Below are 16,708 nucleotides of genomic sequence, written 5' to 3'. Positions count from 1 at the left end.
GGCCACGGCGGCGATGGGGGACCCTCACCACCAGCAGAGCAGATGGAGGGGAGCAACGAGACATCATTGGGACCCTCGGATGGGTGATATGGTTCCACCTAAGCCCTGTCACCTCTCCCTGTCCCCCCAACCCCCCACGCACACTTCTTTTTCATTGCTTATTTCTTTTTTCTCTCTTCCCTTCTCTTTGCCTCTTTTACTATTAAATAAAATACATCAATTTTTGGCACCAACATCTAACCTCATTTGGTTTTAATCTCACTTTTGGGAATATTTTGAACCTTTTAAGTTCTTTCCAGTTTATGCACAGAGACTTAGCTTTCTTTGCTTTTCTGGGTTTAAACTGGATTGTAACACTGATCTACTGAGTTCTGTGGACATTTCATAGGAAACATGCCTGCTGGAATAAAGGTTTTAGGACATGGTGATCTATTAATAAATCAAAACTGGTGGTCTCTATTACAACTAAAGTATACAGCTGGAAACTATCACAAAGAGAAAAACACTCAAGAATCAAATAAGGCCCAATAAAATGCTCTATGAATATCTATGCTGTACGTACAGGAAACAAATATGTTCAAACCATCATGGCTCAGAAGACACCTGTAACCTCCTCCACCAGGGTACCATGGAACTAGATAGCTTGTGCCCTGAGTTTTTTTTCCTTTCTAAGAACATTAAAATGCTACAAGGAGTCATTTAGTTGACAATAAATGATGGGACTTCCAAAGGTGGGTAAGCATCATTTTCTGCTCATGCTCGTGTTTCTGAAGCAGGTCACTGTCCTCTCCACATGGACAACTCTGCAGTCCTTTAGGGAGTCACAGGTTGTGCTGGGATGAGTTTCTTTTGTCATGAAATTAAGAGAAATACAAAACACACCCTGCCCTTTCTAGTAATAAAGACCAAATTATTGCAGTGGTCAAAGAGGAAGATACCTCTCTCCCACTTGTTTCAGTCACTAACATATCCTTTCATTGTCAGGCAGGTATCTCATTTCTGTCCTGGACACCTACTTGTACTGTACTTTCATAAGTACTGATACTTTATTGATGGTGTTTATGCATCTTCCTACTCTGGACCTTCTCCCAAGAGACTACCAGGGCCCATCTAATTAGTGACACACCATAGCTGAACAAATTTGTGACTTTGTTAGTAAAGTATTATTTATGTCCTGAGGAAGACATGAATGGCTGTGTTGTGTTTCCTGTCCAGTCACAAAGAGCAAAGTAACTCTGTACCATCCCAAATCATCTGCACGAGCTGCTAAATCTAGTCTCTCAAACTTAATGCCAATTTGCGTGCTGAAATAGTGAGTTATCAGCAGTTCTATTGCTTTGAACAAGAGAGCCAGTGTGCTACCCCTACTCTGCCACTGTTTCATAAAAGACTGTCACAATCAAGCAAATGAAGCCTGACCTCTTTCCCAAGAGCCATCTGATACTGCAAAATAAATGCTGGGACTACAAAGGATCTTAAGAGTTTTCAGGAATTTCTTTTGTCTCAGACTTCTCAATTCAGTGCCCTTCCTTCCCTCATCACCTTGACAGAGAAATCATTCAGAGGATGATTGCTCAAACTGTTACAAGGACAGAGGCACCAAAACCAGAATTTGGGTGAGACTGAGTGCTGACACTGAATAATGGCTCTCCTGACAGGCTCTGCTCAGCTTCACCTTCCCTCATGGGAGGCCTGTAGATTTGACTTTGACTATTTCAGATCTGCCTCTGTGCGTGCTCCACAGCCTTCACAGCCTCCAAAGATGTGGAAGGCTCAGTCCCAGAAGAGTCAGAAAGTTGGCCTACTGCTCCCCAGACTACCCTTCCCAGGGACTCAATCAGCACCAGCTTTCAGGGTCCAAATATTTACCCACAGGTGGGTTCTGCATAGCAAAGAGTTACCTCTAGGTTCTTTTAAGAAGTGGTCCAAGAGGGTAACACGTGTCTGTTTAAAGAGCCATGGGGTTCGAAGTCTGACTTGCCACAGGCAAAAGCAGATTTCAACCTTGTCGGTCCAAGGGAGCAGGACCCATTTCTCAGAAGTTTTCCCAAACTTTGCAGCAGTGAAAGGCAGGAAAGCACTTACCAAAGTCATCTTGTTTAAGCTCTGCCTCCATTCAGCAGCAAATGCAAAATGTACTGCACCATGCTCTGGCAAGACAAACCCCCTAAGATCTACACATATATAGGAATTTGCTTCAAACTGGCTTCTTGGATTGCAGGTAGAAACTTTTGCTCATGGGAAAAAACAATGGCAATATTTCTTTTTAGCAAGTAAACAAATTCTTAGCACACACAGGAAAGTCTGGTACCTTCATTCACCTTTTATACTATGTTTGAATGTTCCTTTCTGCCAGTAAAGCACTGTAAAGAGAAGATGGTTGTAATCAGATCATTGGCTAAAACAACTGATCAATAGCAACTGCATATGCTGCAAAGAGCCTTTAATGGCTCTTAATCCCCATTAGGCTGATCTGGAGGAAGTTGAAGGGGAAACTGCATCACATTTCAACCATTTATAGCAGCATCCTGGTACTTGAGCAGCTTTCAGGGAATGGGAGCATTTGTTCTGAGGTGCTCTGGGACAGTCATCAATAGGGTAGGAAACTATTGCATCATTATTATTCAGGAAATACTTTGGGGACTCTCCAGGGAATTGACTCCAAGGATTATAATTTTTTGACAGGAGCCTATGTGGGGTCAACCAGCAAAGAAGTACCATGTGAAAATTTTCTACCATCGGTAATAAAACATATTTTGGGGTGTATTTGACACCAGTTACAAAATCAAAAAGGCTAGTTTTGGTAATGTAAGCCACCATACTGTCTTTAGGAACATCTTCCAAACCAACATTATTTATCTTCCTGATATGTTACCATGCAGCCACATAATGACAGAAGTTTCAATATACTCTTGGTTTGCTCCCTCACTAAACCAAATAAAGAGTCCACACCACACTCTGTAATACACCCATAGATGGCTTGAGAACATTTTCTTGTGTCTCCCATGTCATTCCTCTGTGCTGAAACAATTCTACATATATGCCTTTTCAGCCTACACATTTTGTTTCGCAAAGAAAAAAGACCAACTCTAAGAATAAGGACCTAAAACATGTACCACCTTTTCCATAGCTACTAGACATTATCACAGGATTCAACAGGAATTTGTAAAGAATTCAGTGTTTAGTTTACCTGGTGATGTATCTTTCTCTTACTGACTCTGATAAACATAAGGCCTTTGAAAATCAAATTAAGTTGCAAGCTGCTTAACCTGAGTAGCGTCCTGTGGACAACAGCCCTTGGGAATGATCAGTTTGGATTCCAGTTGCATTCATGGTAAGCGGGGAGAGCTAGTTAAGCTTGTCAGGGCTGTGGCTGAGATATAAAGTTAAAGAAACTGTGCTCCACAGGTCAGGGATCTGTGCATCTCTTTCCCCTGTGCATACTTGGTATGTATTGAAAGAAATTCAGTGAAGCCTATTTCACTGATGAGATCTAGAGCTGTACTAACTGCAGTTTCTCTTTACCAAGAGAATTTTTAGCAGTAAGTGGACTCTTGGAACGTCTGTGAGTCTGGGATAAATCTAGTGTTAAATGATGTCTTTTATAAAATGGCACCAATGGCTGCAGGTATGCTGAGTATTGCTTTAAAATGCCAGCATTGAAATAGCAGCCAACTCTCGTGTTCTCAGAGGTCCTAATTTTTGCTCTTCTTCAGTGTGTCTAGAAGTGTGCAGGAAACCAAGAGGCAGCTCTGCCTCAGTGCAACTCTGCTGTCACTACTGCAGGAAAACACAGCTCAGTGAGCTTACCTAACTATCATCTAACCTCAAGAGGCCCCAGCACTTTCTTGTGAATTGATTTTTGCAGCTGGAAGGATATTTCCCCTTCGCAACTCCAACCACCTCAGAGATATCATCAGACAAGTATCAGCTTTGAGAAGAACATATGTACTTCTTGCTTCTTTAACAATTCATAGAAGAGGGCCTAAAACCAGAGAGGATAGGCAGTTCTGTTCTTAATTTTAGGCGCAGAGATGTTAAGTCAGTCTGTAGTATCAAGGGATTAGTATGGTCTCTGAGTGAAATTTGGCTATCATGTCATGTTTTCCAGAGCAATTACACAAATGTGGTGCTTTAAAAAAAAAGGGACCCCAGAGAACAATCCACTGCTCTAGAGCAGCTCTTGGGAAGTCATCCAGTTATTCCTCTGCATTTTCAATTGAAGGCTCCTATCAAAGCCTTATGAAGTCAGCGGAAAAGATTTTCAGTGGAAGCTGTCTATAAAATAGGTGAGAGGAACCTCTTTGATGAGCAGACTGGGTTTCTTTGCCTTTCTTTGCCTTCATCCTGCAAAATCAGAGGTTCAGAAACTGAGGATCTCAGTGCTCCTAATGCTTATACTGGCAGTTTTACCCAGAAGACTAAATATAGAATTTTATTAAACTGAGCCTTATTCCTAAGGCTTCTTGTGTGTCATTTATGCTTCTGGTGGCTAAATAACAGCTGCAGTAATATGAAGAGATTACAGAAAAGCACCAGCCACTGGAACCAAAGAGGTTGTCCCATGGTGCTTTTGTGCAGCTTGTTTCATATCTGCCTCGTGAAGTCCTTTGCCTTCCTAAAATAATATGTAATTAACATTCAAGACACATGCTTTCTACTAGAAAATGGGAATAAAGCATAACAGAATTTTTTAAGAATGCTGATTTTTTTTAGTTGTGTTCTATTTTGAATCTTCAAAATGACATCTGCCTTGTGAGAGACTTAGGAATCTGGAAGGAGGTTTGCAGAGGAGAATGAAATCATATCTCTGATCCTTCTGTATTCTATCAGCTTCAAAAGAAATACTTGTACTTGCCTTCCTGCAAAAATCAGTACAATGCCCACTCACTTTTTGACGGTTTTATATAACACCCTGCACTGTGGAAATATTTTGAAAAGTTTATTTTGGTGTTGTATTTCAATTAGGATAATCAAGACATTTAGGCATTTTAATAAACATGACTGACTAAAACCACACATCTGTCAGAAAACACCAGTGATCCACAGTATTATCTGCAGCTTTATATATCAGGAGTTGAAATAGCTGATAGAGAAATTCCCTAAAGATTAAAAAAAAATTGCCTTTTTAGATAGATTATGTATTTCCAATTGTTCAAGCTCTTCATGTGAGGGACAGAAAACCCTCCTTATCTGTGTGGAGATCTTAAGAGGCTTTGTTTAAATTACATCCTCTGCAGTAAGTGTGTATAGAAGAGATGGCTGGGGTCTGTGACAGTGTAAGGATGTATGAAGACCCAAACTTCAATCTTCTAGGCTCATCTTGAGCTCCTTAGGGTAAGATCTGGTTCTCAAATCTAGGCTGCAGGGATGCCTGGGGCTCTTCAGAGGCTGAGACCAGGGAGATGAGCTACCTGCCCACAGGTGTTGGGCACTGGTGAACATCTGTGTGGCATCAGAGGTGAGGAAAGAGGTCTCCTGGATCTTATTTGAGTTGTCACAAAGCCCCAACCCTACCTCGATGGTATGACCAAAGCTGGTGATGCATGGCATCCCACGGCAGCACTGAGGGAAGTGGGGAAGCAATGGGCCACAGAGCTACCTTTGCTGACAAGACCTCATGTCCAGGGAGTTTTGACACTTACTGGGGCTTGGATGTGGGACACTGTGGAGGCTTATCTAGCCCTCATGCTAGAAGTCCCACTGCTCTTCTACATGGGCACCTATAGCACTGCCAGAATCATGCCAAGAGTGATTATGGGGCTCTGGAATGAGGGTCAAGGACGTGGACATCCATTGGTGTCTCCTTGGACCTGCTAGAGAAGGGGAACTCAGGGAAGATTAGATGGATTCCACAATTCTGTGCATTAACAAATGTTTGCATAGCTGGGGTTGAAAATAGGGATTTGAATTCTAGGACCCTGGTATTTTCTTTGAAGATCAAGAACTGACAGGAAAAGACAAGACACCTGACCAGGTAGAGAGTCTTTGCAAACAAGCTGGTCAATCTGGTGAGAAGAGCTTTAAACTTGGAGAGATGAAGGTCATTATGTCATTGTCCCCTGGTTTGATAAGCAAAGAGTGCAGAGAGATGTGGAAAGGGGAGACTTTTAATCATCAAAACAGGGCAGAAGGGAGTCCACCCCAAGTACATGGCACACAGGGAAGGAAGTACCTACAGGATACAGAGGAAATTCTCTTAGCATTTTGGAGGAAATTGGCATGACTGAGTGCCCCTCTGAAGTGCCTGTACACTAACATATGCAGGATGGGGAGCAAACAGGAAGATTAAGAGGTCTGTCTGCAGGTGTAGGATTTGCAGGGTTATACAGATCTCACTGGAATCATGAAGAGATGTGGTGAGACAGCTCATGACTGGAACAATGCAGTGGCTCTTTGGGAAGGACGTGCCAGGATGGTGAAGAGTGGAGTTGTTTTGTACATGACAGAGGAACAGGGATCCATGAAACTCTGCCTTAGGATGGGTGAGGAGCTAGCTGAGACCTTATGGATCTAAATTAGAAGGCAAAACAACATGAGCAACCTTGTCATGGCTGTTTGTGACAGAACCAAGATCAGTAAGAAGTATTATGTGAGTCTTCTTGAGAAAAGTGTTTCACATTTGCAAGCCCTGGTCCTCATGGGAGAATAACCAACTCAGTATCTTCCAGAGGGGTAATACAGCAGGGGAGAAGCAATCCAAAATGTTTCAATTATGGTGAGTGAAAGGAGTAAATAAGACAAAGCCAGGCTCTTCTCAGTGATAGCCAGTGAAAAGATAAGAGGCAACAAGCACAAATTTAAATATAGAAAGTAAAGTTGTTCTTTGCTACAAGAGTGGTCAAAAAGTAGCACAGGTTGCCCAGGTAAGTTGTGAAGTCTTCATCCTTGGAGTTATCCAAAATCTGATCTAGCTGACCCTGCTTCAGGCAGGGGGCTGGATTAGAAAGTCCCCAGAGGTGCTATCTGACCTAATTGATAGTGTGATCCTCTGGGTCATTAGTGTGGGGGTCAGTGGGCAATTTTTGTCTTTTGGGAGGAAATGTCACAGGGACTGGAGCTTTACCATGGTCACACCGAAACTGACAGACCCAGGAGCTTCTCTAGGATCTCAGTTCTGTGTGCATATCCTGGCACTGGCTTGGGTTAGGGAGGGCTCCTGCATCCTTCTCCTTGATTTCTGCTGGAAGGGAGCCACACTGCAGCACAGCCAGGGTTCTGTGAAGTAAATTCTCCTTTGTGCACTAATGATCTCATTTTCCTTCTAAATCAGGAAGGTTTTTAGGGAATCTTGCTTTTCTTACTCAGTCCAATATAAATTCCTTGAAATTCCCAGCTGGAGGGACAGAAAGAGAAAATTCCTATGCAGCTCTGTTTCATCCCAGAGAGGATTTGACAAGGCTGAGAGTCTAAGATGAGTCCAACACAGACAGAAGAGCACCAGTCTGAAGTACACACAGCAACCAGAAAGCTGACAAGCTGTTGCATTTTGTAGCAGATGCAGCTCTAACAGGGTATGTGGCTTCATTCCTAGACATAATGAGTTGCAAACGCACACTGGGAATGCTGTTTTTGTTCAAAAAATATCTCCTCAGTTAATATACAATATGTGCACTGGATGAATGTGTGCTTCTATTCCCATAAAGCAGTGAGAGATCACAGAGAGGGGCTGTCACACTTTACTGGGCTGATACTGATTATTTTGGCTGTTCATATTGTTGCTCTCTATTCCTCTTCTGAAAAATATAGTTAAAAAGTTAATGCTCAGAAATCAAATTAAAGGATGTCTCTTCTGCCTCAAGAAGTACAGTTCCAGGTGGTTCAAACGGATGGATATATTCTGCCTGAAGTTCAAGCTGGTGGAATGTCTTCACACTTTCTGTGCAAAAGTCTGAAGATTAAGTCATGCATGCACCAAAATGCAGATGAGTTGTTGTACAGATCAGATCAGATCAGTCTCTTCTGTGTACTCGAGCAAGGAAGCAGAAAGCAGAGAGAACAGTGACCACACATATTGGGAGCTCCAGAATGGATTAAATGTCATCAAAAGGGTGCAAAGAGAGAAAAATTCTTCCTTCAAGACAACACAAAGGCAAGAATGGACGATCAGGTACCAAACAGGTAACCAGATAAGGCAAATTCACTAACTAAACATGAACATGATACCAGGGCAAATAAACAGCACACTGAGGAATATATCCAAGCACGGATGTAATTCTGTCAACTTCATTTTACATCATTAACATATGAATGACAAGCTTCACAAGCATCAAAGACAAGATGTTCAAAGTAAATTAAGTATCTGATATGGAATATGATGAAATAGAAGGAAGAATTGCTACCAGAAACAATGTTGGTTGAGAAGAATTTCTGAGACATTAAGCATGTACACACTGGGTTCAATGTCAAAGAGGTAATAAAATAGCAGACTGGCAAGTTAAGAAAAATTACCTCTTTTTTTTTCTTTCAGTTTGAGGGTCCAAGAAGTTCACGTGCTAAGCAGCAATGCCCACTACACTACAAGCCTGTCCTCAGCTGCAACCTCCATCTCAATGAATAGGAAAATAATTTGAGGCAGTAGCAGTATAGGGAGACAAGGCTGTGATCGTAAACTTGTTTTCAGTGTTGCCATTAGTGTTCAGATACTGAATTTTTTATTAGCTTTTGTAAGGTAGTAATGACAGAATTAGGCTTGCAGTCTTTGACATACTATGTCATTTTTCTGCTGCCACAACAAATTGCAGAATCATGTGCCTGTTGAAGGTGCTGAAAGGATCAAAGTGGGTGCGACTTCCTTGTCAGAAGCAACTTTTAAAATCAGCTTCTTAAGGACATTCCTCCTACTGTGCCCTTTATTTCAACTATATTTTGCATTTAATTCTGCCAGCTGGACCATTTAGGAGCTTGCTAGTGGACTCTGAATCAGATTACGTGGTCTATCCAGCATAAATGAGGAAGATGGAAGAGGAACAAACTAGGTAAACATTTAAATTCATGATCTAGGGCTACTAAAAGACACTGATAGCTCAATGTATGAAAACAACTGCATTTTTCTACCTAAAGTTTTTGCTGATTCTGAGAGAGGGAAAGGAATAAAGTGATTTCATTAGAGAACTTTTTTTTTTTTTTAACTTGGAAAACTGTTATTAAGAAGATGAAAAAAGAAAACAACTGCACTACTGGGAAGTTTACAAGGTGATGAACTCAGAATTATGCAATGCCTCAAACCATATGAACACATAATCTACAGCATGCACAGGCACATATACGTTATCAGAGTGTATTTAGTTGCATGACTTTATATGACAAATACAGTGTATCGTGTTCATCTGCAGTACTGCCGTGTGCAATTTACTGGACAGATCATGTCTTAAGGATGAATCAAAGTGAAGTGGACAGTTATGTGAAGGACTCCTATCTCTGGCTGGTTTCTGAGAACGGGATATACTACATGAAACAGGATGAAAATTTCCAGAAGAGAAGCAATTTTCGTGATTAAGTCCCTGTACTATCATCCTGATCTCTGATTTTTTTTCTCTGTCTAAATAGTAGTTTTTCTGTGTGATACTGATCATAGCATTTGTGCAAACTCTATCTCTGTGATCACTACTGTTTCATTTTCTGAGTGCCCAGTCTGAAACAGCTGGAGTATTGAACTCATAATTGCAAAAGTTTGATATGAACTGTGCTCTGAACACATAAAAGGCAGCAGAATGCACAGAAAAAACTAGGCTCTATTCTTGAGAACTAGCCTCTAAAAATGAACTGATATAGGGCAATTTTGGCTTTCGTGTCAGTGACTTTGTTCCCAATTCGTAAACCTGAGACACCATCCTATGACGTGTATATAAATGGATGTGGTATATAAATGAAGTCATTAATACCTACAAAGAGGACACAGATGTCTGAATCAGATTAAAGACCGGGAAAAAGGAATGCATTTGTGCTCAGTGCACCTTTTGGATATTAAGTATTAAATGACATATGGGACCACTCATAAAAGAATGAACAAAAACTGTTGTGGGTCATGTTGATTAAAGTCTCTATTGCAGTGCATGTACACAGTTGGCAGATACAAGACAGTAGGGTACTTTAACTGGGTATTTCCTGTCTGTCAAGCTTCACCAGTCTTTCCAGGTAAGATTTTGTATTTTGTTTAGAGATATTCATATACTTGTAAATTTCTGAAATTTCTACATGGGCAGTTAAGAGCCAGTGATATCAATCCCCATTACATTGATAAGGAACTGATCTAGGCTATGTGAATCTAGATAGAGGAAAAAGATCTAAATAATTTAGAAAACTCTAATTTTTTTGGCAGTTAATAAAATTCAAAGATTACCCGGGTTAAGGAAACAATGAGAGAAGATTTTTTTTTTTAGATTCTCAAATGTCAGCTACAGAAAACATGCCCTGGGCATGCATAGTTTTGTAGGAGACTATGATATTCTTTTTTCATGGTACCATTGTTAGGTCTTTCATATCTGAAGAAATGCTAGTCACAAACACAAGGGTTTGAACCATTGTATAGTTCAGACAATGTATTCCGAAGAAGAAAAGGGCTCCAGCTAATATTATTCATCTGCTCTGCTCTATTTGCTTCCCCCTGAAGTCAAGTCAGAACTTATTTTCAAAGCCTTCAATAGCCTACAACAAAATTTGTTCTTAAAACAAGTCTCATTTTTGGGTGCCCTTGGCCACTTTTGCATTTTCTTGTGAGAAATGACACGTTCATATGCATGGCAACAGAGGCTCAGCAGATGTCTCAGCAGATACAGATCTGAAATGCATGTCCCTTCAGAAGATATGCAAAATTCTCTATTTTTTATGAACTACCTAAACTTGGTGTATCTGCATGTCTGCTGCATCATTACCATTTTTGTTAAAAGCAAATGTGTTTGAAAGTCTGTAGCTAAAGTGCACCATGGGATAAAATGTGGACTTTGGGAATGGCATGATAATCACACAGCAACAAACTGAATATCAGAGTGATGAGCACTGTTTCAATACATCAGGACTGAAGAAATCAGGCAAAAATGAGATGGGCTATTTCACCCCACCTGAGAGCACTCAGAACAAATCTACTTATGTTTGACCCTTGGGTAATATCACAGTAGCTAGGGAAAGGCATCTGAGCTGTGATATAAATAAATAAACTGTGAACAAGATCTATTTTTCTCCAACTGAAAAATAACTCGCATCAAAAGGGCAACAAATCTCTGTTTCAGAGTTTCTTATAGTCCTTGCTGTTAGACTAAATCCCATATTTGATTAACAGAAAATAAATAAATAAATAAATCAGCATTCTTGATATGACTGTTATTTTTCTCCCTTTTTTGGTTTTTTTTTGGACTCATTTATATATTTACACCTGATTATTTTCTTTACAGGGCTCTTCACTTGATGTTCTGTTTTCTCTGCTGATGTTCAGGCATATGCAGTACCTGTTTCATTAGTGTCACTTGGCTTTTCATTAGACAAAGAAAATGAGCCTCTACAGCATTCAAGGAAGAGGCCAATAAAGATATATTACTGTCACTTCACTCAATAAGAGCAGATGGGTCATAATAGTAAGGCTGATACCAGTACATTTGTAGAGTGATTCTTTCTTATCAGGCAGTTAATGAAACGAATTTCTATCATAGCATCTTTAAAATATAATACCCTCACAACTGTCTTTAAAGACCTATTTTGAACCAAATATGTTATCTATCAAAATATTCATTAAAATAAGGTGCAGGCCTACAGGAAGAGACAGATTAAATCATTGAGGCATCTGGGCCTCTTATTCCTCTAATGTGACCTCATTATATCGTAATTTGTTATTGCAGAAATTTAATTTTCTGATGCCATGGAATTATTGAGGGTCTTCCCATTTCCAGCATTTTCACTCTACCTAATTGTAAACTTCAAGATCATTTGGTATTTGATACTGTTTGGCTCCAAGATTGGATAGGAAACCGATAGCTTGTAAATGAGGAAGCACTTAATGAGGAAAACGTGATGATATCTATTGACTGTATTCTAAAATAAGATAAATAAATAACAGTTTCACTTGAGATGCCCTCAACTTCTCCCTGACACATTTATTAACTTTGTTCAGAGCAGATGCTTCATTGCCTCAATATCAAGTAAAGAGGCAGATTCAAGAGACTAACCCTGGACACAAACCCACTGGCCCTACCACTGAGTAGCCACTGATCCCATGGGTATGAAGGAGAAATTTCCTGACCTGAAAGCCTGGCAGCTGGACTTTAAATATCATGGGACCCCCATGACAAGCACTTCAGCTAAAACATGCACCTGCGAGACTTCTTCATGCACTCTCAGGGTTCTTCATTGGGACACTCTTCCCTCCCACTGAAATATACTGGAAAAACAAACTTCTTTCCTGGCACTCTCTTAATCCTCCCCAGCTGAGGCGTATTGGGAGACTTCAGATTTTCCGGGAATTCATGACCAAAGTTCTATCACCTACCAGTTCTTTATGAAAATCTCATGTAAACAATATAACAACATTGTCTTACAGGGAAGGTTCTGTAAGTTTCGGATACTGCACAGCTGTTGCACACAGGACAAAAAACCAAAACATCAACGTCAATGCCCATAGCTCTGGATTCAAAGCTGTCACAAACTGGGGTAGAATAATGAGAAGGACATACCTTCAGTGAATGGTATTCCAATGTTCCTATAATTTGCCACACCAATCACAAAATGAACTTTGAGGGCTTTAATGATCAAAATTGGTGCTTGATCACTCTGGCACAGCTTCTCCCACTGCCCTGAAGTTTGAAAAAACCTTGTGCATGTCCAAGTCAAAGAAGAATTTCCCCTGCAGGTTTAAAACCAAAATAGCTTTAATTAAGCAATTTAAAAAATTTTTAACAAATCAGGTATAAGCAACTGAACCAAGTTCTCTACAAGTACAGCAATATGAAGAATGCATTCAAATTGCATGCAGCTTTGTCATGTACTAATTTACATATATACTTGTGAAGTCTAAAATTAAAAATCTTAAGACAGTTCTAAATCAACAGAGAGTGGGTTAACATTAATATTCATGTGCAAAATTTGGCCAAGGTATTTAGCTTCATTTTCTATGGATACATCAACTTTTCATTCTTTAGTGAGTGAATGAAAATACCTTTGCATTGATGTTTCAGATTACAAAAGAATTCACAATACAGAGGTTATTACTTCATAACCTCAACACACTTCAAGAGGAATAATCATCTGGAACGTTCAGATTTTTTTCAATGAAAACAAAAAATCTTTCATTTTTCAGTCTGCAAGTGGATGCAGGAATTCTAGATGTTAAAAATAAAACCAAAAAACAAACAAAGGACATCTCCCTGAGGAAGCTTCTGAAGTGTGTTTAAGCAAAACCACTTTTCTTAATTATCTTGTAGCTCAATAATCTAATAGTTATTAATTTCAGTAAAACCATAAATATCACTTAAAACACAAACTCCATTTTTAATCAGTGAAAATGGCCATTTGTTGAAAATGGGTTTTGAGTAATAACTTTGCATTCTTATTAGCAATGTGGATTTATAGGAAAATCAAAACTATATTAATTATACCATATCGTCATTATATATTAATAGACTCAGAAACCAAACATTTTGTGCCTTGCAGACTGAGGTGTAATATTTATATGAGGCTTTGCAGCAGCAGCCAATGTGGCACTTAGCTCTAATGCTCCTACTTCAGAGTATTGACTCGGTGCCCCTGGGACCCATGAGCTGAAATCCAGCTGGGAATGCAGATACACTGCATTGAGGCTCCAGAGCAGTGTCTTGGGGTTTATCACTTCTCACAGGGGGCCAAATTATGTCAAGGAATGCAGTCTGTACTTTGAGACATCGGTTTCTGAATGCAATATGTCTGTCATATGTCTATTGCAGGCAAGGCTATAGAATTCTCGTGCTTTGATGGGAGAGAGACCTGAGCAGATGCAGCCCCTGAAGGTCAGCAATATGCAGCTCTTTAAACACAGTCACGCACAACGTTCACACAAAGCTATGAGCTGAAGTAATGTATCATTCTCAGAGCACAGGAACAGGAATGCTGCTTCTTGCACTGCACAACAAGGTGTTTGCTCCACTGGAAAGCCCAGTTGCTTTGGCAGCTGATAGGATCTGGTGTTTGGGTTGTTTTCTGGGTATAAGCTGAGAGCAGAATGACTGATCAATTGCATCTCCATGACAGCAGCCTTTGTAGAGCAACTGCTTAAGTCAGATGCCAGACTTGTGACATTATTTGCTCATCGATGGTTTCTGTAACTTAACTGAGCTTGCTGCTTTTTGATCTATTTGTTTTGTGGTCCAAATTGTTTATTTTGAAGACTGCTAAAGATGACTGAAGGTGCCAGACAGATGAACTCCATTAATGTCCATATGAATCTTAACTATGCTGATTTACCCTGCCAAGGATTTCTGTACTCATCCCAGCCCCAGGAAGCTCCATCGAGAGAAACGTTCCTCAAGAGGGACTTCAAGGGAAACCACTTTGACTAATACGGAGGAACAGAGAGAGCTCATGATAGAACCACTCCCATGTAGTTTGCCACACAAGAGTCACACCAGAGAATGGGCACCCATTGTATTACTGGCTCTCCCTGTCATATCCATTCCATGTGTGTGGATGTTGCCACATGCCTGGGCCACCATGACCTTGTGAGATCTCAAAGGAAAGAGAGGTCAAGGATATGACCCAGTCCTTCTCCTAAGCCCAGGAGGCTTAAGAAAAGGCAGTGACATTGCTGGAGTCTCTGTGAATTGCTCTGTGAGGCATGAGCCCATTGGAAACTTCCCCCCACCATGACCTTGGGTGGACTCATTTACAGGTGAGACCTAACAATCCATGCTCAGGTAGAGGTTTCAGCTCTCTCACTTACAAAGCCCTAACCCGTTAGCAAATCAGGGAGTGATGTCCCTGCAAAGAGAGCTAATTCCTCCCTCCCACAAAAGAAATGGCAGATCCTGATGCCTGGTGACTGCTCTTTTTCTGTTTTTAGCTTTTCTAAGTTCATTTTCTTGACTGCACCATCCTCATAAGTGTTTGCAGCTCAAGCTGTGTCATCTGAATATGTCATTAGTCACTGAATAGCCGAATGAGGAACAGTCAGCTGGGGAGGATTCAGAACTATATAGTACTGATCTCTGCCCTCTGAGGATTATAAGCATTTTTCTAAGTGCCTCTAATTTTAATCTCCCAAGCTGTGGTTTGTACAAAAATATATTCAATGGCCTCCTCTCTAGTATAATATCTTTATATTAAGGATTTTCTCTTTCACCTCAGGAAGTCAGCTTTGTGGCAGACCATCTCATTTAAAATCTAGTGTAACAAGAGTGGCATTTTTCTGTGCAAAATTGGAAGTACCACAGGTGATAGATTCAGCTTTTGCCTCTGTCTGGTTACAAGTGTTGGAGATGGAAAAATAATTTTGAAACACATTGTGGAAAGTTCAGATCTTTTCAGTTAGTGAAAGTAAGTAATTTACTTCTGTCTGTAAGTAATAATTATCTGTATAGAAACCATAGTGATGGAGAAAGACAGCCCAGCAGGGTAAAAGGAGAACAAGAAATCTCTGGATTTTCTGAAAACATTCAAAAGGATCAGTAAGCAATCTGCCTGTACCTCCTTCCTGCCACTGTGCACACAGGATAAGAACACAAAGGGAAATAAATAAAGAATTCAATAAAATAAAGCAGACACCTAACAAGCAGAGTATAGGTGACTCTCTTGTGATCCAGGTAAGGCCAGTGGTTAAAGACAGGATCCAGATGCAATGAATGGGAAATGGGTATGGGGACAGAGTCAACACTGGGTTTAATGCTGGTCTCAGGAGCGTCAGACTGTTTTGGGCTGTCTCTGGGGCTTTGCAATGATCAGACTTTGCGACAATGTGAAAACACCAGGGCAGATGTGAATGAGTGAGACCAAAAGTTCAGAGGGTTGGATCAGGTGCTTCTGCCTAGGGCCTGGCTGAACTTTTGTCCTTATTTGTTCATTTCTACACTTCCCACCCAGTACCCCACAAAGTAAAGGAACCTTTTCATGGGCTTCCCTGTGGTTGCTGACCTACAGATCTAGTTTGAAGAAGTTCAATGGCTCCCAGTGACCACGGGGACTATTCTCAGTTCCTTGCTTTGTTATGTGCTGGGACAGATCACCACTGTGCAATTTCAACCAAGTCCATGGATGGCTTTTGGGGAGCTTATTTTTAGTAGAGGGAAATCACAGCCTTCTCTTTTCTCCTTTTTTTCACCCTCTGCACTGATTTTTTTATTCCGTAACATACTCCTTTCAGACAGGCAGGAACTGCAGTTTCAGAAGCTGGGGAGCCAGTAGAGACCCCAGCCATGAGCAGAAGCTCATGGAAAGACCTTCAGAAATAGACCACATAACAGCACTTCTCAACTATATACTGACTATCTGATACTTTCCCAGTGCTTTCTCCCAAGTGTATTATTTTTTTCTTCTTGTATCATGAGCATTTTTTCTTCAGTAGATGCTCTTATTTTTTAATAAACCATTAGGTTTTTCAGCATTTACCTATCCTTAGACTTGGAGCTTTCTGTTCAGTGCCTTAACCAAAACATCTTTCACACTGCCAGGGCTTCCTCCATGAATTCTTTCTGATCAGCGGCACAGCTTCATCTGCAGTCAGTGCCCTGAGCACTGTGCCTCCCCTATCAGCTGT

The sequence above is a fragment of the Corvus brachyrhynchos genome, unplaced genomic scaffold, assembly GCF_000691975.1.
Source record: "Corvus brachyrhynchos isolate BGI_N302 unplaced genomic scaffold, ASM69197v1 scaffold230, whole genome shotgun sequence".
NCBI lineage: Eukaryota > Metazoa > Chordata > Aves > Passeriformes > Corvidae > Corvus > Corvus brachyrhynchos.
Note: the sequence above shows the minus strand (reverse complement) of the source record.